Raw genomic sequence first — 14,649 nt, forward strand, 5'->3', positions numbered from 1 at the left:
TTCTATGTGCCTTGTGACATTTAAGGGGTACCTTGGGTCATGACATTATTCTGATGTGCCTCCAGCTAGCACCGAAGATGAGGTTAGAGCTGATGAGGTTGCTCTAGAGTCTAAGGCTAAGACTGATGAAGAGCAACTTAGTGTTCGTGAGGAAGCTATCTATGAAGATTTGATTGACCTGGAGGGTGCGATGTTCGAGACTACGAGGCAGGCATCGCTTCAGGATACTTCGATGGTGGGCTCCAACGGAGCTAAGGATGATGTGATACTGGGCACTGATGCCCAGATAGATGGAGCGACAGACATGCAAACTTCACCCATGCTTAGCCTGGCCGGATGACCTTTCCCCTCCCCCTCTGTTACTTTTTAGAATGTTTTTATTTTTGTTGTATTTGAGGACAACGACATTTTTCTTGTTGGTGGGGTGAGGTAGTTCCATACCTACCTGTTGTGAGTTATTTTGCTAATATTTTATTTTTGTGATGTGAATATTGGAGGTTATTGGTTTTTATATATATCTTGATTGTTGAATTGTGTTGTGGCCCATTGTTTTGATAGAAAATGGTTTTTGAACCATGTTTTAAAATTTTGCCACCTCTTGCGTGTGTGATTGTGGTTGTTCTTGTACAAATTTGATAGTCGGTTGTGGTCAATATCGATGAATTGAATAGGCTCTTAGTTGAACAAAATGAATGTGCAGCTACAATGACGTAAACGAAGTTACATAGGCAATATGTGAACTTTGAGCATAATGTTGTGACTAGCCAATTGTCAATAAAGTCTCTTGTGATGAACATTGCACGCTAGCTAGAAAGTGTGTAGTCTTGTTTGATGATTGTATCAATACCTTGTGTGGTGAGGTCGTCTTGAACATTGTATTTGATGACACAGAGAGTTTGGTCCATTGGTCCGATTGATTTAGTGAAGCAAGCAATTGAAATGATTTTAGGAAATTTTTTTGAAGAGTGAACTAACTTGACAATATACTTCTTTTGTGGCCACCCTTGTGAGAAGTATGAATCTTGTCTTTGTACCCATTGAGCCTATCCTTTTCTTGGAAGAAACTAGAACAACTTTGACTTCTTTATTCCTTTACCCTTAACCTTCATGAAGTTTTGGTTTGTTTGAATAGCCAACTTAGGCAAAAAGGCTAAGTTAGGGGTGTGGCGAAAAAGAAGGAAAGTCAAGAAGTATGAAGAACTCCCCCATTGATCAATTGCTCTGAAAAAGATGGAACCCCTCCATGTAAGAAAATTAGAGAGAAAGGAAATAAAAGAAAAGAAAATAAAAGAAAATGACTGAAAAAGAGAAATATTTCTGAAATAAAGTAGTGAAAATTGCAAAAGAAATGGGTTATAAGGTGATTCATGTTGAGTTGAATAATGGTGTGGAGTTTGAACATTCTTGAATGTGAAAGAGAAGGAGAAACAATGTTTTTAAGGCCATACTTCATGAAGGTAGAAGCCACTAAGCCTAAATGACCATACCCTTACACTCAACCCCGTTACAAGCCTTAAAAAGAACTTTGTGATCTTTAGTGAGCTGAAACGAATGTTGATTAGAAAGTAAGGGCAAGTCTATGGGTGGAGTCATGCATGTGTTCATCTTTGTCAGTGTGAGAGTTGTATATGATTCCATGACTTTCAATTTTTGAGAAACTTTGTGTGATTATGGAATCATCTTGGCTGTGAGGGCATTTGAATACCTTTGTTGAGCTTGAACATGCATTTGAAGCAAGCATTGTGAGCTTGAGAGCACTTGATGATTGTGAGTCACAATTTGAAACTTTGAGTGCACAATTGATCATTGTATAAGTAGTTTGAACCTTGTTGTGTGCATTCATATTGAGTTTTATGCAACACTGTTTGTAGATATCCTTATTGAACGGCTGATCCTGAGTTTTACTTGATGACAAGCAAAAGTTTAAGTTGGCGGTGTTGATGAGTCTTAGATTTCGACTCATTTAGGGATTTGTTTTGATAGTTTTAGTGTCCTCAAATGCCTTATTTATGATCTAAACTGATGTTACAATGTTGATTTGCAGCATTTAAGGCTAAGGACCAAGACAAGGAAACTACCGGGCAAAAAGAAGCAAACAAGCTGAAGAAGTGAAGAAAAGCGATCTTGGTAATATCCAAGACCACTCGGCTCACCGCGGAGTGGATTTTCTAGCTCGCCCAAAGTTCTAGCATGCCAACCCTAGGGAAAAACCAAGATGGGCACAGTAATGGCCAGTCGGCAACTGGTCGATCCACTCCGTGACAACAAGTTGGATTGCCCAAAGTTACAGAACCTTGGGAAACTGATGACTAATACAAAATTGCGACGGAAAGGATCAAAGGTCGGATCACTGAAATTATTAGGCGAGGCCCAACTTATTCGGCCAAATGGACTTTCAGGCTAATTTTTTGCCAACTATAAATTGGAATTTTAAATAAAATTTGACGAGTTCTCTCTGAGTTTTTCCAGTTCCAATTCTAGAGTTAGATTTTTCTCTTAGTTTGTGAGTTCTCATTGTAGACTATGAGGATTTCTAAGCTTAATTTTGAGGATTGGTAAGTGGGTTTCTGAATTTCTTCAATTTGAACCATTGTAAAGACTTGGGAACCTTACCCAGATCATGGCTAACGTATTTGGTAAATGTTTCTCTATTTTTATGATGTGTAACTAAAACCCCAATTCTTGGAGTGTGATCATGTGATTATGGGTTAAATTAGCTTATGGGTATTGCGAACTACTGATTTAAATGCTTAATTTATGTGGTTTAATCTATAGTTGTGTTTTAATCTATGAATTGTAGTTGCAAATGCATTTATAACTTAGAGTTCTGGGCTTGCTTGAGAAAGAGGTTTTAGAACCAAAGCTTTTGATTAATGATTGTAGTTATTGGGTTGATATGGGTTTAGCTCGAGAAAGTAAATCCTAATCTATATTCTACTCATATAGCTCGAGAGAGTAGATGGATCAAGGTTTGGGCTATTGTTACTTGCTAATCTTGTTGATGTTCGAAAGAAATCACTTAAATCGTGATGGTTGTTAGAGAGTAAACTATCTCACTTACCGTCTAGCCTACCCACTGATATTTGGCTATTTATTAGTAGTTTCAATTACCCATATAGTGAAATTGGCCTATAATCGATCACATTCCAAGAATTCCTCTCTATATTGTTATTTCTTCCGTGTTTGATTATGTTCTAGCTGATGATTGACAATCCAAACCCCCATCATACGTTCGTTGTCATCCCCTTAGACTTCTTTACATTTCTTTTCGATAAATTCTATTCCTATAACCGAATAGACAACTTTATAGCTTCATAACTAAAATTTAGACACGTACCGCACCCTGTGCGTTCGACCCCAACTCTTTGTTGGGTTTTATACTAGTTAACAACCATTTACACCAAGAATCGGATGAGGTGTACTTTAGTCATTAATCATCGTTGGTCATCAGAAAGGTGATTTTGGGCTATCGAACCACGGACCCTGACCACGCACCATTGTCCGGCCTACGATCCGTAGGTCTGGCCGTGGTCCCGAGCAACAAAAGACTTGGCAGGAGGGCCATTCCTTAGACCACACTAAGGTCCATGGTTCGACCCACGGGCCGTGGTTAGCCTCATTGGCTGGCACCTGGAACTTCTCAAAATTTGTTTCATTTACCTTTTTTGGATTCAGGGTGTTACAATATCACCCCCTTGGTATCATTCGTCCTCGAATGAGATTCAAACTGGTTAAAAATTATTAGGAGAGGAACTAACAATGCAACCTACAATGCAATAGAACCGAGGATGATCTATCGACTCTAAGATAGAAAGTTCTCAAAACATCATAAGAGAGGTGAAACTAACTCTAACATCCCATCATGCATGCAATGCACATATACAAGGAGGAAACATCAAGTCCAAGAGAAACATATTCAATGCATCATATGGAAGTAGGTACTACATCTAGCAACCCAATATGCATGAAATCTCAAAATTACTCATCTTCAAGGAAGAACTACCTTCTTCAAGATCAAAGCATGCTCAACACAATGTCATAAAGCTCATGTGCAATTTGTTCTCAAAAAGAATATCTAAATCATGTTCATCAATTCATCTCATGATGTCTATATGCAACTCATACCCAATGCACAACATCATGTGGAAATCAATCATGCAAACTCATTTTCTTTCAAAACACAAGTTTTCATAAACAAGCATAACATAAGGAAATCATGGAAACACATAAAACACATGATTCCAAAACAAAGGACAAACCAGGAGGAACTTATTAACTCAAGCTAGAATAGCAGTTGAAGGAAAGATATGAGGGTATCAAACATCATATTGGCCTCGGCTTCCCAAGTAGCACCCTCAACTAACTGATTCCTCTAGAACACTCTCAAGGAAGTTATTTCTTTAATTATCAACTTCTTACCTTACCGGTCCAAAATATCTACCGAAAATTCCTCATAAGAGATTCTTCTTAACTTAAAACCTTCTAAGGAAACTATGGATGTCAGATTACCCACACATTTCTTAAGCATAGAGACATGGAAAATCGGATGCACCGATGCCAACTCATTTGGCAGATCAAACTCATAAGACACCTTACCAACACGCCTCAAAATCTGATATGAGCCTATATATCGGGGACTAATCTTCCCTTTCTTACTAAACCTCATTACACCCTTCATAGGTTAAATTATCAAGTAAATCGAATAGTGAACATCAAACTCTAGGGTTTCTTCCAATGTTGTGGGTTATGATGAATGTTGATTTAATTGAGTGGATTATGATTGTTTATGATTGAATTGATTGAATTGCATGTATTTAGGATGAAATTATATTTACACATGCCTATTCCATGATTCTAACCTAGAATTTATAAATTGTGTTTATGCCTTAAAGGGAAACTTCACGGGTTTAGTATCTCCTTATAGGATTGATGTATTATGATGTTAATTGATTGAGATTAGAGCATAGAATATGATCATAAGATGTAGTGCTCTGACAGTAAATCCTAGACTATAAATTGTCGATTGTTTATGTTGAAGTGTGGAAGGGATACTTCTCACAAGGAATTGCCAATCATGATTGTATGAATGTGACAGGTTTACTCACATGAATAATTCTAGGTTGAAAGGATTGCTCACCTAAAATGAATCTAAACTAAAAGACTATGTAATTGATGAGGCTAGACGTGATTACCCTTGACCTACATATAAGAAGGATGTGAGGTGATTTCCCATACTCCTTAGAATTGAACAAGAGGTGATTTATCACGTTCCCATTATGATGAATTATGTGGAGGCGAGTACCCGTGTCATATTATGTGATTGTGGATGCGATTACCCATGATCTTAAAGTAAGTAAGACAAGAGGCGAATACCCATTTTCCTTTGTAAGTTAGGCAATGAGGCGAATCCATATGTCTTTAAAAGTAAGTATGAATAATGTGAATTATGTTCTGATAAATGAATATCTTGGATTGTTGTTTCAGATGCCTTCCACGAGGTAAGCTTGACTAGAGGCGGATGACCGAGTCTTGACTAAGGATAAGTAAGGTTGGTTGAGAAGTGTTCCTTTCTTGTTATGATGATGATTTATATGCATTGATTATGCTTATGGTTTGTATTGACTAAGCATTATGTTTATGTTGTTTATGCTAGCTATAATATTTAGTACATATTTGTAATAACACATATTGTTGCCTATATTTCTTATCAAAATGTAGGGTCCGGCGACATTGATTCTCACACTCGTGGCTACGTTCATAGTTGATCAAGGTGTGAAGATTTAGTGATTTCTCATAGCATTCGAGTATTGGACCACCCCTGTTCCTTTAAGTCTTTCTTTTATGTCTTGTACTATTGTATGGGATGTATCCCAAGACTTTATTCATGTTGGTTAGACGGTTTGAGTCAATTGTATTAGACTTCCGCTCATTTTATAAAGACTTTGATTGAATTGAAATGTTTTAAATTTTCACATCATTTCTATTAATTTATGTTATGATATTCTAAGTGGCTTATATGAGTCCTCTTGGGGTCTTATACGCCTTGTTACATCTAGAGGGTACCCCTGGGTCGTAACACGGTACCCTATATGTAACATGGCGTATAGAACTCCGAAGGACTCCATACAAGCCCATTAGCTCTCATAAAATAAGAAATAGAACAATAAGAGTAAAACAATAGTCCAAGTCCAAAACATTTAATAAAAGTAAAGCGGAAGTCTAAAACACTTGTCTCATCATAGCCATCTAATACAATAGTATGAAATTGGGCCTAGCCCATACATCATGTCCAAAAGATAAATACACGAAGGAAATTTAAAAGAATAAAATTTTATCCTCGAAGCATGAGGACTCACCACAACTCGAAAATATCTCAAGTCAACCTCTAGCCACGAAACCGATGACCCTTACTGTCGGACCCTATATTTGGGGAAATGCAGGCAAGAGTATCCGTTAGTACAAAACAATGTACCAAGTATGTTAGCCATGCATAAAAAATTTAAATCATGTGAAAAGGGACATCTCATTTCATGACATGCAATTGACAACGCTAAAACATGATATAAGATAGTTATAAAACATAAGTCATAAAATCATCGTCAATGCAAGCTAACTTCACCTTTAAGAACTTTGAACTCATATGTGATCCTTCCTGAAGTAACCTTAGTTCATTATTAATGTGGGGAATTAGCCTTAACCGACATAGAGACCATGTGAGCTATAACATGATCCCTCGGTGTCTCCCACACCGAAGTGGGTTGTCCTACTTGCCAAGGTAGAACCATAAATTTCTAGCTTAAGTGGATCCACTAGCTAATAAACCTATGGGGGCACATATTTAAGGGATACATATATTTCTACTAGAAACCCAATATATACTAATTAGGGAGCTTCTATCTCATGAGATTGCTTCTAGAAACCCGACCTCTACTAACGGGAGAGCTTACATCTCTTCATCAATATCCTCTCGGTGCTAAGCAAAAATCCTACGGAATAGTCATTTCTTACTTGACATCATTATTCATGGAAAGGTTCCCTTGCACAACAAATACTTTATTAAGTAATTTAATTAAAGAAAACATAGAAGCATTTCAACAAACTCACGACATACAATACATAAAATATATATTAGAAAACATAAAAGAATTTATAAGATTAATACCTCTAGAAAAGATGTATTATGACAAAATTAATTCATAATATATTTATGAATTAGGACTCCCCCCCAAGTTGGTATCAGAGCTAAGTAATAAAAAAATAATATAAAAATGGATAATAAAGAGAATCATAGATACGAATTAATAAGAACAGTAATAATAAAACGACAATAGTTAAAACATAAGCAAGAAAATTACAATACAATATATATGCAGGAGTATGTCAAAAATCATTGCTATCACAAAGAAAAGTAATATTTAAATTACAATTAGATATACAAAAAATAGAGCATAAATTAAAACATAATTTAAAATGAATAAGGAAGAATTTTCTATAGAAGAAAAAACCTACGAAAATCCAGAAGAATTAAAAATAAAAATAATATTTTCAAATTTAGGAAGAAGGTATAAAAAAATAGGTGAAAATTTATATCTAATGATAGAAAAAAAAATGGTAAGATTAGAAGATAGTCTAACTGCAATGGTACGAATAACTAGAGAAAATGAAGAAATAGATAAGAAAAAAGAAATAGACACAATAAAACAACAAGCAAAATTAGAAATACAACAGATTGAAGAAGTAAAAAATGATAAAATAATTGTCTTAGAAAAAGAATTAACTATGCTTAAAGAATTATATGCGGCTAAACAAAAAGAAAAAGAAATAGAAACGAACTTAAAAATGGAGATAGAAATATTTAAGGAACAACTAACTAAAGAAACCCCAAATATAGGAATTGATAATGTTGATATAGATGAAAACTGCTCAGAACAAGGCTCAGATATAAGTGAAACATATACGGAAATAATAGAAAAAATAGAAGAAACCTAAACAATTAACAATAAGATAGAAATAAATACGGAAGAAGTTAAAAATGAAGCAAGTACGAGTACACCAGAAGTAAAAAATCCAAAAACACTACGACCTAATTATTATACAATTAGTTATGAAGATTCTGACAGATATGATAGTTTATGGAATAAGAGACTAAACAAAAAATGGACACCATCAACAACATCCCGCAATAACGGATTTTTAGATCTAGATTGTGTAACAGATATAAATCAAACAATACAATTATGGGTAGGATATATAGCAAAACAACTAATAGATAATAAAATTGGAATGTCAGAAGTACCAGGATATATAGAAAGAACACTTTTAGGAACGGTAAAATTATGGTTACAAAATTTAGCAGAAGGAAGCATAAAAACATTAAGAAATAATAAAAAAATAGACGGAGATAGTGCAACCACACCAATCGACATATTAAATAAATATGAACTGGCAATAAGAAATGAATTCAGTAGTACAACTACAGAAGTAGAAGAACAAAATAAAGAAAAACAGTTACATAGAAATTTAATGCTAAAATTAGCTATATGTAACATGTGCTACATAGACGAATATACATGTGTATTTAGAGAATATTATTATAAAGGAACATATAATGCAGAAGAATCAAAAGAAATAAGAAAATTATATTTTACAAAATTACCAGAACCATTTAGTTCTAAAATAATAAAAGATTGGAACGAAGCAGGATTACAAGATACACTTGGAGCAAGAATGAGATATCTACAAAAATGGAATTCAGCAATATGTGAAAAATATAGAGAAGACATAAAAATGGAAAAAATAATAATTAAAAACCTAGCATGTTGTAAAGATAAGATAGCACCTTAGTTCGGATGCAATGATAATTATTATAAAAAGAAATATAGAAAACTAGGGAAATATAAAAAATATAAATCCCAATATAGATATAAAAGACCAAGAAGAAGATATTATATAAAAAATACTAAAGCAAAAAGACCTTTTAGACCAAAGAAAAAAATAACAGAATGTACATGTTATAATTGTGGAAAACTAGGACACTTTGCTAAAGATTGTAAATTACCCAAAAATCCAAAGAAAAAACAAATATCTGAAATAATAATTAATGATGAAACATATACACAAATAGATTATATAGATTATGAACCAGATAGTGATGATAGTATATATGAATTTGAATCACTTGAAAACGAAATATCTGAAAATGAAATAGAAGAAAATAATGACTGAAAAAGACGTACAAATGATAAATAAAGAAGAATATACAAATGAAGAATCTACGGAACAGAAGGTAATATTTGATACCAATATATTTGAACAAATAAAAGGAAAAGAATTAGATCTCAGTGTAGAAAAAATATTTAAGATACCATTAATAAGAAATATATTTAAAAGACAAAAAGAGGAATTCTATGTAGTAAGTCAAAAAGAACATATAATAGATTGTAAATATACCAAAGGAAAAGCAAGAATACCTATAATAAATAAAAGGATAATAAATAAAGAAATACAAGAAATTAAAGCTAAAGAACCAATAAAATACGTACACTTAGGTGGAACAGAGATATTAATAAAAGCTTGTTTTAGAGAAGGAATAGATACACCAATAGAAATATATTTGGCAGATGACAGAATAGTAGAACCAATAGAAAGAAGTATAATATGCGCAGTAAAAGAAAATTTAATCTACCAAAAATTTAAGTTTATAATAAGTGCTAATTATTCAGTAGCAATAAATGATAGAAATATAGATAAATCATTAGTATTATATTGGAAAATGTCAGGAATAGAGTTAGCCCAGGAAGTAAAATATTTACAGCCCGCTGTAAAAATCTATATGTATTAACAACAAAACATAAGATAACAGCAAAAAATAAGATAAATAAAATAAAAATAGAGAATCCTTTTGAACAAATTGTAACAGTGATAGATAATAATGATTATAGTTACAAAGAAATAGACATAGAAGAGGATCTAGAAATAGTGAGTGATAGGATAAGTACATCAAAAAGAATAAAAAACATAGATAAAAATATTGATATGTCCCAACCCTTAAGAAAATCAGTAGAATATCAAAGAATAAAAGAAATTGAACCATATCACTACTATATAACTGGAATAATAGAACAAAGAAAACATATCATTATAATAAATACTGGACAAAAAGAAATTATATACCAAGAGAATTAGTATCGGAAGAAGAAATAACCTCTAAAGAACAAGTATGCCCAGAATTACCAAAAGAATTGTTACATATAGAAGAAACAACTCAAAAAGAAATAATCATAGGAGGTATAATAATATTAATAGACTTTAAAATATACCAAGAAGATAATATAATATTAGGAATAAAATGGTTAGAAGAAATGAAACCATATAATTTAGAAAATACCCAATTAACAATAACTTATAAAAATAAAAAGATCATAGTAAAAAGAGCATTATGAAAATTTATATACTTGCAAAAATAATAGTAGAAAATTACTACAACAGATATTATACTCCAATGATAGATACAGGAGCAAAAGCAAACATGTGTAAACATAACTGTCTACCAGATGAAAAATGGGAAAAACTAAAAACACCTATAGTCGTCACAGGATTTAATAATGAAGGAAGTATGATAACATATAAAGCAAAAAATATAAAGTTACAAATATGGGATAAAATATTAACTATAGAAGATATATATAGTTATGAATTTATAAATAAAGATATGCTTTTAGGATTGCCATTTCTAGAAAAACTATATCCCCATGTAATAACAAAAACACATTGGTGGTTTACCACACCATGTAAGCAAAAGATAGGAGCAAAAAGAGTAAGTAATAAAAATAGAAAACCTACACCATGGATTAAAGGAAGTGAAAAAATCACTCAAAAACTAGAAAATGTTAAAGAAAATACTCACAATATAGAATTAATAATATTTTCAATAGACAAATTAAAATTAATTCAAGAAAAATTAGATATGTTATATAGTGAAGATCCCTTAAAAGGATGGGAAAACCATAAAACAAAAGTAAAAATTGAACTAATTGATGAAAATAGCATAATAACCCAAAAACCATTGAAATATAATTTTGAAGATCTAAAAGAATTTAAAATGCATATAAAAGAATTATTAGATAACAAATATATACAAGAAAGTAATAGCAAACATACAAGTCCAGCATTCATAGTAAATAAACACAGCGAACAAAAAAGAGGTAAAAGTCGTATGGTTATTGACTATAGAAATTTAAATGCAAAGACAAAAACATATAATTACCCCATACCTAACAAAGTATTAAAAGTAAGACAAATACAAGGATATAATTATTTTAGTAAATTTGATTGTAAATCAGGATTTTATCATCTAAAGTTAGAAGAAGAATCTAAAAAATTAACAGCTTTTACAGTACCACAAGGATTTTATGAATGGAACGTACTACCTTTTGGATATAAAAATGCACCAGGAAGATACCAACATTTTATGGATAATTATTTTAACCAACTAGAAAATTGTATAGTATACATAGATGATATATTGTTATATTCACGAACAGAAGAAGATCATATACGATTGTTAGAAAAATTTATACATATTATAACATACTCAGGAATAAGTTTAAGTAAGAAAAAGGCAGAAATAATGAAAAATCAGATAGAATTTTTAGGAATACAAATAGATAAGAATGGTATAAAAATGCAGAACCATATAGTACAGAAAATAATAAACTCTGACGAACAAATAGATACGAAAAAGAAATTACAATCATTTTTAGGATTAGTAAACCAAGTAAGAGAATATATACCTAATTTAGCAGAAAATCTAAAACCTTTGCACAAAAAATTAAAGAAAGACGTAGAATATTATTTTGATAAAAAAGATCAAGAACAAATACAAAAAATAAAATCATTATGTAAGAAGTTACCTAAATTATATTTTCCAGATGAAAATAAAAAATTTATATACATAGTAGAATCAGATGCTAGTGAAATAAGTTACGGAGGAGTATTAAAATATAAATATGAAAAAGAAAAACTAGAACATCATTGTAGATACTACTCAGGAACATTTACAAATCCTGAAATAAAATGGGAAATAAATAGAAAAGAGTTATATGCACTATATAAATGTTTATTAGCTTTTGAACCATAGATAGTATATAATAAGTTCATTGTAAGAACAGATAATACGCAGGTGAAATGGTGGGTTACAAGGAAGATACAAGATTCAGTAACAACAAAAGAAATACGAAGACTAGTATTAAATATACAGAATTTTACATTTACAATAGAAGTAATAAGTACTAACAAAAATGTCATTGCAGACTACATATCAAGACAAAGCTACACAGACGGACCTAGACAAAGATGAAAAAATATTCAATGCTATAGCAATGCTTTGTACAAAGATAGATAATATGGACAAAGAGATACAAAAAATGAAAGGTCAGCAGCATGACGGTAAATATGCGGAGCTAAGTCGATCGGAAGACTTAAAAATTCCAGAGCTAGAAGGTGACGCTGGGAAACACCGAAAAACCCAAGCTAACAATTTATTACATGCAGCTACAGGTAGCACATCATCTACAAAAGAGGAGAAAAGATATGTCAATACAAATATGAACAAGATATTCGAAAAACCATTCATACCCAAAAAAACAAAACCCCATATTTGTACCACCTCAAATAAATACCTATAAGGAAAGTTTGAACCAGGACAAAAAGACCTATAACCATATAACCAGAGCATATATAGAAAATATCCACAAAATACAAACCTTTTTAAATAAAAACCCCAGATCAAAAACTACCCAAAATCCACATGAAGATTATATTACTCAAGCTTTGCAAGGATATAATAAACTAATCGCTTTACCTAAGACAAATGCAAACCTAATAGCAATTTGCTATAACTATGGATTATTGAACACAGTATATACCCAAACTGGAGATGAAATAGCTACGATACCAGAGTTACATAAAGCATTCATGAACTACAAGAGAATAACTAAAGGAACTTTGTTTTATATAAAGTTTTATTCAGCACCAGCAGAAATACTTTACGACGAAATAAAACCGATTATACAAGTTATAAAAATTGGACTAACCAGAGAAATGATTATACCGGAAAAAATAGAGGAGCAAGAGGAGATACAAAAAGTAGAGATACCAGCATTCTATGCAGGAAAAAGGATTATTGGAATAGCTACTATACTGAATGAGTTAACATCTAATTATTTGAACAACAATTCAATATGGAGTTATTATTCACAGGAAAAAACAATGATATTTTCGAATTGTCGAGAATTTAGAGCAGCAGATATGGAAGAACTCAGGCAATGGGCACTAAGTCTACTAAAACCTGAGCAACAACCTACAACAAGAGCTATAAGGAAAGATTTTATCTCTTCAGAAATAATGACCAGATACTGCAAAACTATTGGCCATAAATATCCGGATCATCAATGTTCCAAATGTCAAGGCGAAGATAACGTGATCCCAGACGTGCAGCTAGAGTAAAAACAAGAAGTGACAAGACCGACAAGATAAAAAGAAAAGCTAGTAGTAACGTGTTAAGTTAGAAATATTATGTACAAAAATGTAAAGTAAAGTTGTTTGTCCTTTTGTTGACTTTGTAAAGATAGGAATCTTATTAGTAGTGCAGATGTAAAGAAGCACTAACGTGTTAGTCTAGGCATATGTACAAAAGTAACTATAGTTAGGTGTAAAGTAATCATAGTAGGAATAAAGTAACCATAGTAAGGTTACTTATATGTGTATAAATAGGTAGCCATTATGGCATATAGAGGCAAGACTTTCTACACGGAAAGCAAGCCTCTCTTGTAAACAAAAATACTCTCAATAAAAATCTAAAGTTTCAGTTAAGTTATGGATCCAAATAGTGAAGATACTACACAGGTATATACATTTATGATTATGCATAACTAAATTTATTAATTCCTGAATATCATAGTAATGATAGAATAGATTTATATTAGTTATTATATACTAGAATTATTTTTAGATGTTTTCTAGTTTGTTAACATGAGGAAAGAAAGGAAAACTTCCAGACTATGCCATCCTAAAGTTGAAACCATAGGCATGAGAAGCCGTAAGGGGAGTAAACATAGTTGAGGCGCTATTAGGAAGAAAATACTTTCGAAAGTACGATGTTAACAGTGACAGGAAAACATGTTGAAAATAATCTAGTTTATAGTAATCTAATATGAATAATATTCGTCAAGACTATGGTATAAGGGAATTATGTTTTGAAATTATTATGTCTAATTTGCATGACGAAATGATATTAGCATATAAAACATTGATCCTGTATATACTCAAAAATATAAAAGTTATTGATCTAAGAAAGATAATTTGGAATAAAATATTTGAAGAAGAAGAAGAAGAATTAATGAACCAGGAATGGTATGAATTCGAATTTGATAGAGTAGAAATGGAAATGTTAAAATTTAACTTAAGTGATTTAGAAATCCAATATACTGATTAATGATAAATCAAGAATACTTAGAATATTGGCAACAAACTATAATAGATATTACTTTATTAAGTAATTTAATTAAAGAAAACATAGAAGCATTTCAACAAACTCACGACATACAATACATAGAATATATATTAGAAAACATAAAAGAACTTATAAGA

General features: G+C 31.8%; 1 pseudogene; it reads left to right on the top strand.

The window, feature by feature from the left end:
- Nucleotides 1-12,299: 12,299 nt before the first annotated feature.
- Nucleotides 12,300-13,506, top strand: LOC125822137 (uncharacterized; annotated as a pseudogene).
- Nucleotides 13,507-14,649: the final 1,143 nt, after the last annotated feature.

Source organism: Solanum verrucosum, unplaced genomic scaffold, assembly GCF_900185275.1.
Source record: "Solanum verrucosum unplaced genomic scaffold, falcon-dt-bn FXZP01000302.1, whole genome shotgun sequence".
Classification (NCBI taxonomy): domain Eukaryota; kingdom Viridiplantae; phylum Streptophyta; class Magnoliopsida; order Solanales; family Solanaceae; genus Solanum; species Solanum verrucosum.